At 34.7% G+C, this 13,814-nt stretch overlaps 1 protein-coding gene across 5 annotated transcripts in view; it reads left to right on the plus strand.

Moving 5' to 3' along the window:
* LOC135220922 (tubulin monoglutamylase TTLL4-like) overlaps positions 1 to 13,814 on the plus strand; it is a 111,102-nt gene that overhangs the window by 67,303 nt on the left and 29,985 nt on the right. The window lies entirely within an intron of this gene.

Raw genomic sequence — 13,814 nt, forward strand, 5'->3', positions numbered from 1 at the left:
GGCCCAAAGGTTTTGGTTTGAGAATCTGACACTAAACAATGTTTTGGTTCTAAGGGCAGCTATCATAATGAAAAGGTAATTTGTTCATACTTTTTTAACATTAAACACTAAGAAACGTGAGCAGTGCCCACCATGGGTAAGTACATTTGCGCTGTATTATTAAGGTATACAAGTTGTAATCAATTCTTTGCACAGTGTACAGTAATTATATCCTAGGTATATTATGGATCTAACATTCATCTATTAAACTACCCAAGTTAGCACTACAGGTTTTTGTATCTGTATGTGTGAGAGAGAGTTATGTTATTGGTTACCCTGAGAAGGACAGATGGGGTGGACTGTAAATGAGGATGATTTTCTTTCTCTTTCTTGTTAAAGTTTTAGTTTTATAGTAGTCTATTGATAATTTTATTATATAAAGGGAAATTTTAAATGTCATATATAATTATTAGTCATATTTTTCATATTTTTCATACTTAATAATTGATGTATGATAGTTGTAAATGTGAAATAATTTCAAATAGAATTTTTGGTATTTCCATTATACTATTGTGTTATAGGCAGTACAAAATTGATAGATTGATTATTAGGAAATTGAGAAAATTGTAGGATAACAGGGCAGATTGTCATTGTGTGTGTGTGTGTGATATATATATATATATATATATATATATATATATATATATATATATATATAGTATATATATATATATATTATATATATATATATATAATATATATATATATATATATATATATTATTATATATATATATATTATATATTATATATATTATATATATATATATATATATATTAATATATATATATATATATATATATATATATATATATATATACTATATATATATATATATATATATATATATATATATATATATATATATATATATATAGATATATAATATATATTTATATATAATATATATATCTATATATAGATATATATATATAGATAATATATATATATATATATAGATATATATATATATATATCATTCTTCTTCTTCCCAGCTTGTTCCCATTTTTATATGGGGTCGCCGTTTCGTGATGAGTCAGTTTCCATCTATTTCTATCTTGTGCTTCTGCCTCATCAATTCCTTCTCATTTAAGTCTCCTCTCACACAGTCCTTCCATCTCTTTCTTGGTCTCCCTCTTTTTCTTCTTCCTTGCACCTCCACCCCCATAGTATGTCTCCCAGCGTGGTCCTCATCTCTCCTTGTAACAGGTGTCCATACCATCTCAGCCTCCCCTCCTGCACTTTCTTTGATACTTCCACCACCTTAGTTGACCCCCTTATGTAGTCATTTCTGATCCTATCCACTCTTGTCACCCCAGACATCCACCTAAGCATTCTCATTTCTGCCACATCCATCTTCTTCTGCTCTGCTTTTCTCATGCTTGCTGTTTCCGTACCATACAACATTGCTGTTCTTACCACCGTCTTGTTGAAATTTTCCCTTTTAACCTAAGCGGCACTCTTTTGTCACAAAGAACTCCCGAGGCCGCTCTCCAGTTGTTCCAGCCTGCCTGTACCCGATGTTTTACTTCTTCTTCCATACTTCCTCCAGCGTTAACAAAAGATCCCAAATACTTAAACTTATCAACTCTCCTTATTTGCTCTCCACCAACCCCAAGCTGATACTTTCTCTCTATCATCCCCCTCAGTGGTGGTACATATATTCTGTCTTGGATCTACTTATTCTCATTCCTCTGTCCCCTCCAGTACTTGTCTCCATCTTTCCAATTTCACTTCCAGATCTTCCCTGCTCTCTTCACACAGAACAATATCATCGCATACATATGTTCATGGTACTGTCTCCCTTACTTCCTCTATTATAACATCCATCACTATGTTAAAGATAAATGGGCCTCAAGAGCCGACCCCTGGTGTAATCCTACCTCTCACCTCAAACCTTCTGTCTCCCCAACACTGCTCCTCACTCTGGTAAATACATTCCGTACATCTCTTGTATCAATCGCACATACTTCTCTGGCACCATCTTCTCCCTCAGGCTCCTCCATACCTCTTGTCTCGGACTCGGTCATAAGCCTTTTCAAGGTCAATGAATACCATATGTAAGGTCCCTTTGTCTTTCCCCGAATTTCTCCATTATTTGCCTCAGACAAAATATACCATCTGTTGTTCCCCTTCCCTTCATAAATCCCATCTGCTCTTTACCTATTTGTACTTCTTCTCTCAGTCTAGCATCTATCATCCTTTCCAGTATCTTCAAAGTGTGGGACATCAATTTAATGCCCCGTATAATTCCCACACTTCTTGGACATCGCCTTTCCCTTTAAAAATTGGGATCAATATACTCCCACGCCACTCATTTGGTATCTTTTTCCTGTTCAAGGATCTTTATCATAAGATCGTACAGTATATCCACTCCTTCATCTCCTAATGCTTTCCATGCCTCCACCGGGATCATGTCTGATCCGGTTGCCTTCCCATTCTTCATCTTCTTCAGTGCATTTAGTACTCTTGCCTAGAAAACCTCATTAACCATGCCAATGTTTCACTTGCCCATCCTCTCTTATTAGTCTATTATTTTTCTTCATTTAACAACTGTTCGAAATATTCTTTCCATCTCTTCACAATGTCTTCCTCCTTTCTAAGCACTACACCCTCTTGATCCTTTATTTTGTTTGATATGTGTTATATCTTTGGTGCTCTTATTTCTAGCCTTTGATAGCTTGATCATCTTCTTTAATCCTGCCTTCCTTTGTCCCCAGCTCATTATACACATCATCATACGACTTTGCTTTAGCTTGGGCTACCACTTTTTTCACCACCTTGTTTTTCTCGTCTGTACCTATTTCTGTCTTCCACTGACTGTGACTCTTCCCATCTTTTCTTTGCCTCCTTCTTATCTTTTACTACTTTCTCAATGTCTTCATCCCCCACCAACCAACTCTCCTTTCTTCCCATATGATACCAGATGTCTCTCCTAGCAGCTCCTTTCCATGCCTTCTTATTACTGCTGCATTTCGTGCCCACCATTCTTGAACATCTTCAATCCCTATATCAATATCCTCAAAACCCTCCTCTTAAACTCTCTCTTCTTATCCCCTTTCCTTCTGTAATTCGTACCATTTAATTTTCCTTATCCCGTTTAGCTTTGGTTTTTCTTCCCCGTTTTTCAACTTCAAGTCCATACATAGCAGCCTGTGTTGGGGGGCTACATGGTCGCCTGGAATGACTTTGCAGTTCTTGACCTCCACCAGATTTATCCTTTTTATACAGAAATAGTCTATCTGGGAGAATCTTCCCCCCACTCCTATATGTTATTAGGTGTTCCCTTTTCTTCTCAAAGAATGTGTTTACTATTGCCATGTCGAATGACACAGCAAAGTCCACTACACTCTCTCCTTCTGGGTTTCTCTCCCCAATTCATGGCCCCCATGCACCCGCCCAATCGCCTCATTTTCACTTCCGACATGGCCATTCAAATCTGGCCCCAACTATCACCCTCTCATGCTCTTCCAGTTCTTGCATTATTCCATCCATGTCTCTCCAGAATTTCCCTTCTCTTCTTCTGTGCAACCAACTTGTGGTGCATATGCGCTTATAATATTCAGAATCTCTCCATAACATATCTTCATCTGATGATACGGTCATTATCTTCTATGCACTTCTATTACAGAGTTCTTTAGTTCGCTAAGACGTTACTATGCCACTCCATTTCTACCTTGTTTATTTGCCTCCACTATAATATAGCTTTATATCCATCTCCCAACTCTTTAGCTTTATTTCCTTTCCACCGCGTTTCTTGCACACACACACATCTACTTTCTTTTCTCTCATCAAGTTCAGCCAATTCTCTACCTCTCCCAGTCATGGACCCAACATTTAGCTGACATACTCTGAACCCAATGTGAGCTCGCTTCTTTAGCTGCACCCGCTCCTGATGCAGTAGCCCTCGCCTTACCACAGAGTTAGGGCGATGTCTCTGTGCGTCGTTTACGGAGTACGCCCTAGCATTACCTCTTTTCCATATTTCGGCTCATTCCCATTTTTGGTTTTGGCACAGATTTTTACAGCCGGATGCCCTTCCTGACACCACCCTCCCTATTTATCCGGGCTTGGGACCGCACCCATAAGGACTTGGTTGCCCCCCAGGAGGTGGCTAGGTTTATATATATATATATATATATATATATATATATATATATATATTATATATATATATATTATATATTATATATATATATATATGATATATATATATATCTTATATATATATATATATATATATATATATATATATATATATATATATATATATATATATATATATATATATATATATATATATATATATATATATATATATATATATATATATATATATATATACATATATATATATATATATATATATATATATATATATATATATACATACATACATACATACATATATATATAGCACCTCATCTTGACAGATAGACTTAGGTTTGCCTCTTCTGCCAAGTAACAAGATTGGTATTTAACCCACACAAGAGGGTACCCATGGTCAATATTGTGATATTTTGTAATTATTATTCAGTTATCCATATCTATATCTACTTTTGCTTGTATGATATGTAAATATTATATACAAAGCCATTCACTAAAAAAAAAGTGCTATTAGTAGAGTAAATGGCATTTATGATACCAAAAGTGCCTGTGCTCTGCTTAATGGCACCGTTAACTGGTTTATCAGTGCTAATAAACTGCTTACCAGTGCTGAAAAACCTGGTTAACCAGGGACTCTCTGATTAGGAAATGGAAACCTAACACTACGAACAAAAAAAAGAGATTTATCTAAAAGACAGAAATCTCTTGCAAAAGCAGACATCCACACTGGAGAACAGTATATTTAGTAAAGGAAGGACAAATGACCTAAAATAGGTTGCATTGACTTTATCAGTTATAAATATATGTGAGGCCTTATGAACAGTGCCTAACTTTTGTGCTGCATTTGCTGAAAATTTCATTAGATGTTTCTGAAAAGCTTCAGACGCATTCAGCAAAGTCCCATTCACCTGTATGGGAGGATAAAGGTTGAAAATCTTGATCATTATCTTCTTTCGACCTTATTAATCCCACCGTACACAGGATTGGCCACTCGAGTCAACTTTCACCATCTATTTCGATTCTATGCATATTATTCCCCTGTCCCATCTCACCCATATCCTCTCCATGTTCTTAGCTCTCTTGATCGGTTCCATCTCCTCTCTTCTTATTACATGGCCATAGTTTCTCAAAAAAGCTTCCTTATCCTTCTCCGTTACATTTCATATACCACACATTCTTCTTTTATCTTCTCTCTCCTTCCTTTCCAGTGGTAATATTCCAGTAATCCATCTCACCATCCTCATCTCTGTTCTTTCCTACAGTCTCTCCTCTTTCCTCTTAAGTGCCTATGTTTCTCCACCTGTATTACAGTACTGGTCTGATAACTGCCTTATAAGTCTTCATTTTGAGCTTTCATGGCATTTTCTTGTCTAAAACAAATCCAGTTAACCTTTTAACACCAAAGGGGTATAATAAAAATTGTCTTCCGTAAGCCGGCAGAGTCTGGGAGTGAGCGCGAAAGCGGATTTTTTTTTTTTTTTTTTTTTTTTTTTTTTTTTTTTTTTTTTTTTTTTTTTTTTTTTTTTTTTTCCAAAAAATCACAGCATGCTAAGTTTTCAAGATTATAGTTCATTTTTGGCTCCTTTTTTTGTCATTGCGTGAAGTTTAGTAAGCAACCATCAGAAATGAAAAAAAGTATCATTATCATATATAAATAATGGGATATATGATAACGCAAAAACAAAATTTTATATATAATTGTATTCAAATCGCGCTGTGAGCAAAATGGTTAAAGCTAACGAGTTAATTTTTTCCGTTCTATTGTACACTAAATTGCAATCATTTTTGTATATAAGATATTGTAAAATGATCAAGGCAACACAGAGAAAATATTATCACAAAATGATGCATGAATTCGCAATGCGCAGGCGTTAAAAAAAAAAAAAAGCGGTTTTCAAAAATTCACCATGAATCAAAATATATTGTGATAGAGACTTCCCGTTTGTCACAAAATGAAGGTAATTGATTGAATATTACTAGACTGTGAGTGTTGTAGCTTACAATTGCAGTTTTCGACCATTTTGGTCGAGTTAAATTTGACTGAAGGACGAATTTTTTCTATTTATTGTTATTTATATGAAAATATTTCAAAACATAAAAGCTACAACTATAGGTTGTTTTTAGTTGTATTCTACATGAAATTGCGCACATTTTCATATATAAAACTTTATGTAAAGCCTAATTTAAAATGGTGCAATCATTACGACAATCGGACGAAAAAATTTATGAATTTTTCGGAAGAGTTACCACATTGAGGTAAGGAAAAAGTTTATTTCATAAATTCACCATAAATCGAAATATTGTGTTAGAGACTTCCAATTTGTTGAAAAATAAAGGTAAATGATTGAATATTACTAGAATGTAATAGTTTTAGCTTAAAATTGCGTTTTTCGACCATTTCCGTTGAGGTCAAAGTTACCGTGACCGAAAGGTTGAAATTTTGCCACTTAATTGTTATTTATGATAAAATATTTCAAAAACTGATAAAAAGCTACAACCATGGGTTGTTTTTCGTTGTATTCTACATGAAATTGCGCACATTTTCATACATAAAACTTTATGTAACAGCTAATTTAGAATGGTGCAACCATTACGACAATCGGACAAAAAAAATTCTGATTTTTTTCGGAAGAGAGACTGCACGGACGTAAGGTTTTTTTTTTTTTTTTTTTTTTTTTTTTTTTTTTTTTTTTTTTATTTATTTATTTATTTATTTTTTTTTTTTTTCCTCCATAAATTCACCATAAATAGAAATATTGTGCTAGAGACTTCCAATTTGTTGCAAAATAAAGGTAAATGATTGAATATTACTAGAATATAAGAATTTTTGCTTACAATTGCGTTTTTTACCATTTCGGTCAAGTCAGAGTTGACCCAAGGTTGATATTTTGGCACTTATCGTTATTTATATAAAAATATTTATAAAAATATTTCAAAACTGATAAAAGCTACAACCATGGGTTGTTTTTAGTTGTATTCTACATAAAATTGCACCCATTTCCATATATTAAACTTTATGTAACGGCTAATTTAAAATGGTGCAAACATTATGACAATCAGACGAAAAAATTTATGATTTTTTCGGAAGAGTTACCACGCCGATGTAAGGAAAAAGTTTTTTTCATAAATTCACCATAAATCGAAATATTGTGCTTGAGACTTCCAATTTGTTGCAAAATGAAGATAAATTATTGAATATTACTAGAATATGAGAGTTTGAGCTTACAATTGCTTTTTTCGACCATTTCGGTTGAGTCAAAGCTGACCGAAGGTTGAAATTTTGGCACTTTGTTATTTATATGAAAATATTTGAAAACTGATAAAAGATACAACCATGAGATATTTGTTGTTGTATTCTACATGAAATTGCGCATATTTTCATATATAATACTCCATGTAACAGCTAATTTAAAACGGTGCAAAAATTATGTCAAAGTGACAAAATAATTTCTGAGATGTGTCGCTGATAATCTTTAGTGCGATAAGAAAGAAATTCGCGCTTGCGCGCCTGGGTAACGATTGTAAACAAAATTACACCTAGATTTGTGAGCTCCCAGCATCCCCCAAGGAGCGTGATTCAAAAGTTTTCGCCTAGTAGGCCTATAACTATTTTTCCACAAATTTTAAAAAAAACTTTTTATATTGACGTACCATACGTCCAATCGGCACCTAACAGACAATTTATATCGACATTTAACCCCCTTACGCCGAAGCGGTAAAAGAAAACATTGTCTCCCGTGTGCCGGAGGTGTTTCAGAGTGAGCGCGAAGCAGAAAAAATATTTTTTTCAAAAAATCACAGCACGCTTAGTTTTCAAGATTAAGAGTTCATTTTTGGCTCCTTTTTTTTGTCATTGGCTGAAGTTTAGTATGCAACCATCAGAAATGAAAAAAATTATCATTATCATATATAAATAGTAATGTGATATATGATAGCGCAAAAACGAAATTTCATATATAATTGTATTCAAATCGCACTGTGCGCAAAACGGTTAAAGGTAACAAGTTACTTTTTTTTCGTTGTAATCTACACTAAATTGCGATCCTTTTAGTATATAACACATTGTAATACAATAAAAGCAACACCGAGAAAATATTATCACAAAATAATACATGAATTCGTAACGCGCGGACGTAAACAAATAATTTTTTTCAAAAATTCACCATAAATCTAAATATTGTCCTAGAGACTTCCAATTTCCTTTTCAAAAGTAAAATGAAGACAAAATGATTGAATATTACTATACTGTAAAAGTATTAGCTTACAATTGCAGTTTTCGACCATATCTGACGAGTTAAATTTGACCGAATGTAGAATAAGAAAAGCTACAACCTTCAAAAATGTTTCGTTTTATTCTACATAAAATTGCACACATTTTCACATATAAAACTATGAAATGCCTAATATGAAACTGAGCAAATATTCCGAGAATGGGACGTACGCATTTCGGAGATTTGTGGCGGAGAATCCGCGCGCGGAGGGAAGGAAAGATTTTTTTTTAAATTCCCCATAAATCTAAATAATTTGCTAGTCTTCGAATTTGTTTCAAGATGAAGATAAATGACTGAATATTACTAGACTGTAAGAGTTTTAGCTTACAATTGCGTTTTTCGACCATTTCGGTAGAGTCAAAGTTGACCGAACGTGGTTTTTTTTTCTATTTATCGTGATTTATATGCAAATATTTCAAAAATGAGAAAAGCTTCAACCTTCAATTATTTATTGTTGTATTCTACATGAAATTGCGCACATTTTCATATATAAAACTTTATGTAACGGCTAATTTAAAATGGTGCAAACATTACCACAATCGCACGTATGATTTTTTCGGAAGAGTTACCGCGCGGACGTAAAGAAAATGTTATTTTTTTCATAAATTCACCATAAATCGAAATATCGTGCTAGAGATTTACAATTTGTTGCAAAATGAAGGTAAATGCTTGAATATTACTAGAATATAAGCGTTTTAGCTTACGATTGCGTTTTTTTACCATTTCGGTAGAGTCAAAGTTGACCGAAGGTTGAAATTTTGGCAATTATCGTTATTTATATGAAAATATCTCAAAAATTATAAAAGCTACAACCATGGGTTGTTTTTAGTTGTATTGTGCATAAAATTGTGCACATTTCCATATATAAAACTTTATGTAAAGGCTAATTTTAAAATGGTGCAAACATTATGACAATCGCATGTATGATTTTTTTCGGAAGAGTTACCGCGCGGACGTAAGGAAAAAGTTTTTTCATAAATTCACCATAAATCAAAATATTGTGGTAAAGACTTCCAATTTGTTGCAAAATGAAGGTAAATGATTGAATATTACTAGAATATAAGCGTTTTAGCTTACAATTGCGTTTTTCGACCATTTCAGTAGAGTCAAAGTTGACCGAAGGTTGAAATTTTGGCAATTATTGTTATCTATATGAAAATATCTCAAAACTGATAAAAGCTACAACCATGGGTTGTTATTTAGTTGTATTGTGCATGAAATTGCGCACATTTCCATATATAAAACTTTATATAATGGCTAATTTTAAAATGGTGCAAACATTACCACAATCGCATGTATGAGTTTTTTTCGGAAGTGTTACCGCCGGCGGACGTAAAGGAAAAAGTTTTTTCGTAAATTCACCATAAATCGAAATATTGTGCTAGAGACTTCCAATTAGTTGCAAAATTAAGGTAAATGATTGAATGTTACTAAAATATAAGAGTTTTAGCTTACAATTGCATATTCGACCATTTCGGTAGGGTCAAAGTTGACCGAAGGTTGAAATTTTGGCAATTATCGTTATTTATATGAAAATATCTCAAAACTGATAAAAGCTACAATCATGAGTATTTTATTGTTGTATTCTACATAAAAATGCGCACATTTTCATATATAATACTTCTTGTAACGGCTAATTTACAATGGTACAAAAATTATGTCAAAGTGACGAAATAATTTCCGAGATGTGTCACAGATACTTTTTAGTGCGGCAAGAAAGAAATTCATGCTTGCGCGCCTGCGTAATGATTGTAAACAAAACAACACCTTGATCCGTGAACTCCCAGCATCCCCCAAGGCGTGTGATTCAAAAGTTTTAGGCTGGTAGGCCTATAAGTATTTTTCCGCGAATTTAAAAAAAAACTTTTGTAAGTCGACGTAAAATACGTCCAGTCGGCACACGGGAGACAAAAAATGTTGACGTAAAATACGTCCAGTCGGCGTAAGAGGCTTAATGATGTCCAATCGGCGTTAAAGGGTTAATTTACTCCATTTGTACCAAGCTCCTTTCACTGTCTTACTGCTTTCTCATTACTTCCCTCCTCTGTTTTAATTGATCCCAAGTAGTTACACACATTATTCTGCTTTAGCACTGTACCATCTTCCACTTTAATGTATACTTCTTTGTCCTTTTCTGCTACTAATCATTAGCTCTGCCTTTTCTGCTACTAATCATTAGCTCTGTCTTTCCAATGTTCACTCAATCCTTTCCTTTCTAGGGTTCCTTTCCACGCTAAAAACCTTTCTTGCAGTTCTTCTTGTGTGTCTGCTATAATGACTAAATCATCAGGAAACATCAGTTCCCACAGTTCTTCATTGTTCCTTAATTCTGACAAGTATGTCTATAACAACCAGGAACAAGAATGGACTCAGTGCTGATCCCTGATGGAAGCCAACCTCCACAGGGAATGCCTCAGTCTCCCCATATTTGGTTCTTGCCCCTTCATACATCATCTTCACAAACCTTACCACCTTCTCAAGCACCAATAGACTACTCTTCTTGGTACCTTGCCATACGCCTTCTCAAGATCCACAAAACGCACTCAAAGTTTTCTGTTTCCTTCTAGATACTTCTCTTGGACTTGCCTTATTATAAAAATAGCATTCACTATGCTCTTTCCTTTCATAAACCCAAGCTGCTGCTCATGTATCTATCAACTTGCTCAGCCTTCCTTCCTTCTGTTGTTTTTAGTATCTTGAATACATGCTCCAAAAGCTTTATTCCTCTGTAGTTCCCAAAGTTTAACACATCTCATTTTTGTTTATATATTTTAGTCATCCAACTATCGTGCCAGTCCCTTTTCCTCTACATCAATCAATCAATAGTGTTTTCGTTTTACTGGAGTTCAGCATTGTACCCCACTAACTACACCATTCACTGATTCAGTCCATGTCTCAGTTGAGGCTGAGGGCAGATTCTTGTATACAGTAATACCCTGAACTTATACGAGGTTAGGTTCAGACCACCTCGCGCAAGGGGAAGTTTCGCGTAAGTTTGGCGTGGTCTCTGAAATTGCTAATAAATGCTTACTTCTCGAGTTTGAATACCAAAGATGCTCCCTAAGTATTAGGCTAACTTTTAAATGAAATTAAAGTTACTGTGATTTGATTAAAAGTTAGTTTAATACATTACCCTTTAAAAAATAATAACTGGTTGGCACAAGAATAGTTACAGTAACTACTATGTACATATGTATCCACTTTCGTACGTATACTAACGTTACCCCCAATTCATGGGATGCCATTTTCTTTTTCTGTCAGAGTAAAAGTTTTCTTTGCATCACTAGGTAAACTTTTATAAGTCAGTCATAACGAAGTCACACAATTAAAAAAAATAAAGAAGACATGTATATACAGAAGTAATGTTTGCAGGGGGTGAAGGTAAAATTAAGTCAATTTAAAATCGTGAACGAGAGAGAGAGAGAGATAGAAATTCATACGTCTTGAAGGTAAAACTCTGGAGGGGTATCAAAATTTACTAACTTAAAAGCAGTACTGAAATTTATTTTATGTACTCTGCACTCAGAACCCTTATCAAGGTTCTCTTGCAAATGGCATGTCAAGTCTAATGGAGCGTCGCAGGTACCTTACTGCTTTCTATGTAGAATATAGACTGCTCTCTATATGAATATTAACTGTCAGCTAACAATCCTTTAGAATCCACATACTTACATAGTGGCTTAAAAATATGTTTTTCAGCAACTTTGGAGAGTACAGGGAGAATAGAAATTGGCCTGTAGTTATTAAAGTCTGCAGATAAGCCACTCTTTGGTACAGGTACTGTACTATTACTAAGCTTGTGCTCATCCACAAAGTTATGACATACACATAAAAATCTATGAAATCTACTAAACTTGGGAGACAGTGCTAGAAATGTTTTTAAAAAAACAATGGGGAGAAACCATCGGGATCTTCTCCACTCCCAGAGGAGGGGTATCACAATTTACCAACTCAAAAGCAGTAATAAAATTCATTTAAATACTCTGTACTCAGAACCCTTATCAAGGTTCTCTTGCAAATAGCATGTCAAGTCTAATGGAGCAGTGGAGGTACCTTACTGCTTTCTATGTAGAATTTAGACTGCTTTCTATATGAATATTAACTGTCGGCTAACGATCCTTTCGAATCCACATACTTATATAGTGGCTTAAAAATATGTTTTTCAGCAACTTTGAAGAGTATAGGGAAAATAGCAATTGCCCTGTAGTTACTAAAGCCTGCAGGTACGCCACTCTTTGGTACAGGTACTGTACTATTACTGAGCTTGTGCTCATCCACAAAGTTATGACGTACACATAAAAATCTATGGAATCTACTAAACTTGGGAGACTGTACAAGAAATGGTTTTAAAAAACAATGGGGAGAAACCTTCAGGATCTTCTCCACTCTCAGCGCCTCAGTGGCGTGGTCAGTATGGTCTTAGTCTGCCACCTCAGTGGCTGCAAGTTCAATTCTCAGACATTCCATAGAGGGATTAGAGATGTGTATTTTTGTTGATAGAAGTTCACTCTAGACTTGGTTCATAAGTCACGTAAAGCCGTTGTTCCCGTTGCTGAATAACGACTGGTTCCATGCAACGTAAAAACACCATACAAACGAACAATCTTTTCCACTCCAGCTATCAAGGTTATCCAGAAGTTTCTTAACATCCCTGGAGGAAAATGCCAATTTTGTAAGAACTAGCAAACAGCCGTTACGGAGTTATAACAGTTTTGCTTGAATTTTCTGTTACGGTTTTCCACTCATCCCTTGAAAGGGACAGACACATAATGCCTATTAGGGGGCGGGGGTAGGATGAAATCTCATTATAAACCATCTTAGGTGTCCCGACTATAACCCTGCCAAGTTTCATGCCCATCGGACCAGCCATTTGGCCTTGATTGAATGACAGACAGACGAACAGTGACAGGGTCGGTATGGTCTTAGTCTGCCACCTCAGTGGCTGCAAGTTCAATTCTCAGACATTCCATTGAGGGATTAGAGATGTGTATTTCTTTAGGCAGAATACTGAGAGTTCCTTGAATCATCTCTAGTTGGTATTTGCACTACTCTTCCAATTACTTTCGCTCTGTTTCTTTTGGTCTCATCCCATGTTTATCTTGGTCCAGGTTTCACCCTTTATTTATAACCACATCTAAGCTTTATAAATAAAAGGCAACCCAATAGTTTGGCTGCTATCCTGTTAATGGTGATTATCATAATAACAACACTTTTGTTTCATATGTAATTGTAGAAAGTTAATGGAATAAAAAGATTGGGATTTTGATGCAGAGATGAAATTTCAGTGCAGTAATGTATTTGTTAGTGTGGACTTGGGAAATATTGTAGTTAGATACCTATTGTAATTAATGTTGGTAAGGTCTTGCATTGTGGCAGGTCACTTGGTTTTTAGCAAAG

The sequence above is a fragment of the Macrobrachium nipponense genome, chromosome 2 (assembly GCF_015104395.2).
Source record: "Macrobrachium nipponense isolate FS-2020 chromosome 2, ASM1510439v2, whole genome shotgun sequence".
NCBI lineage: Eukaryota > Metazoa > Arthropoda > Malacostraca > Decapoda > Palaemonidae > Macrobrachium > Macrobrachium nipponense.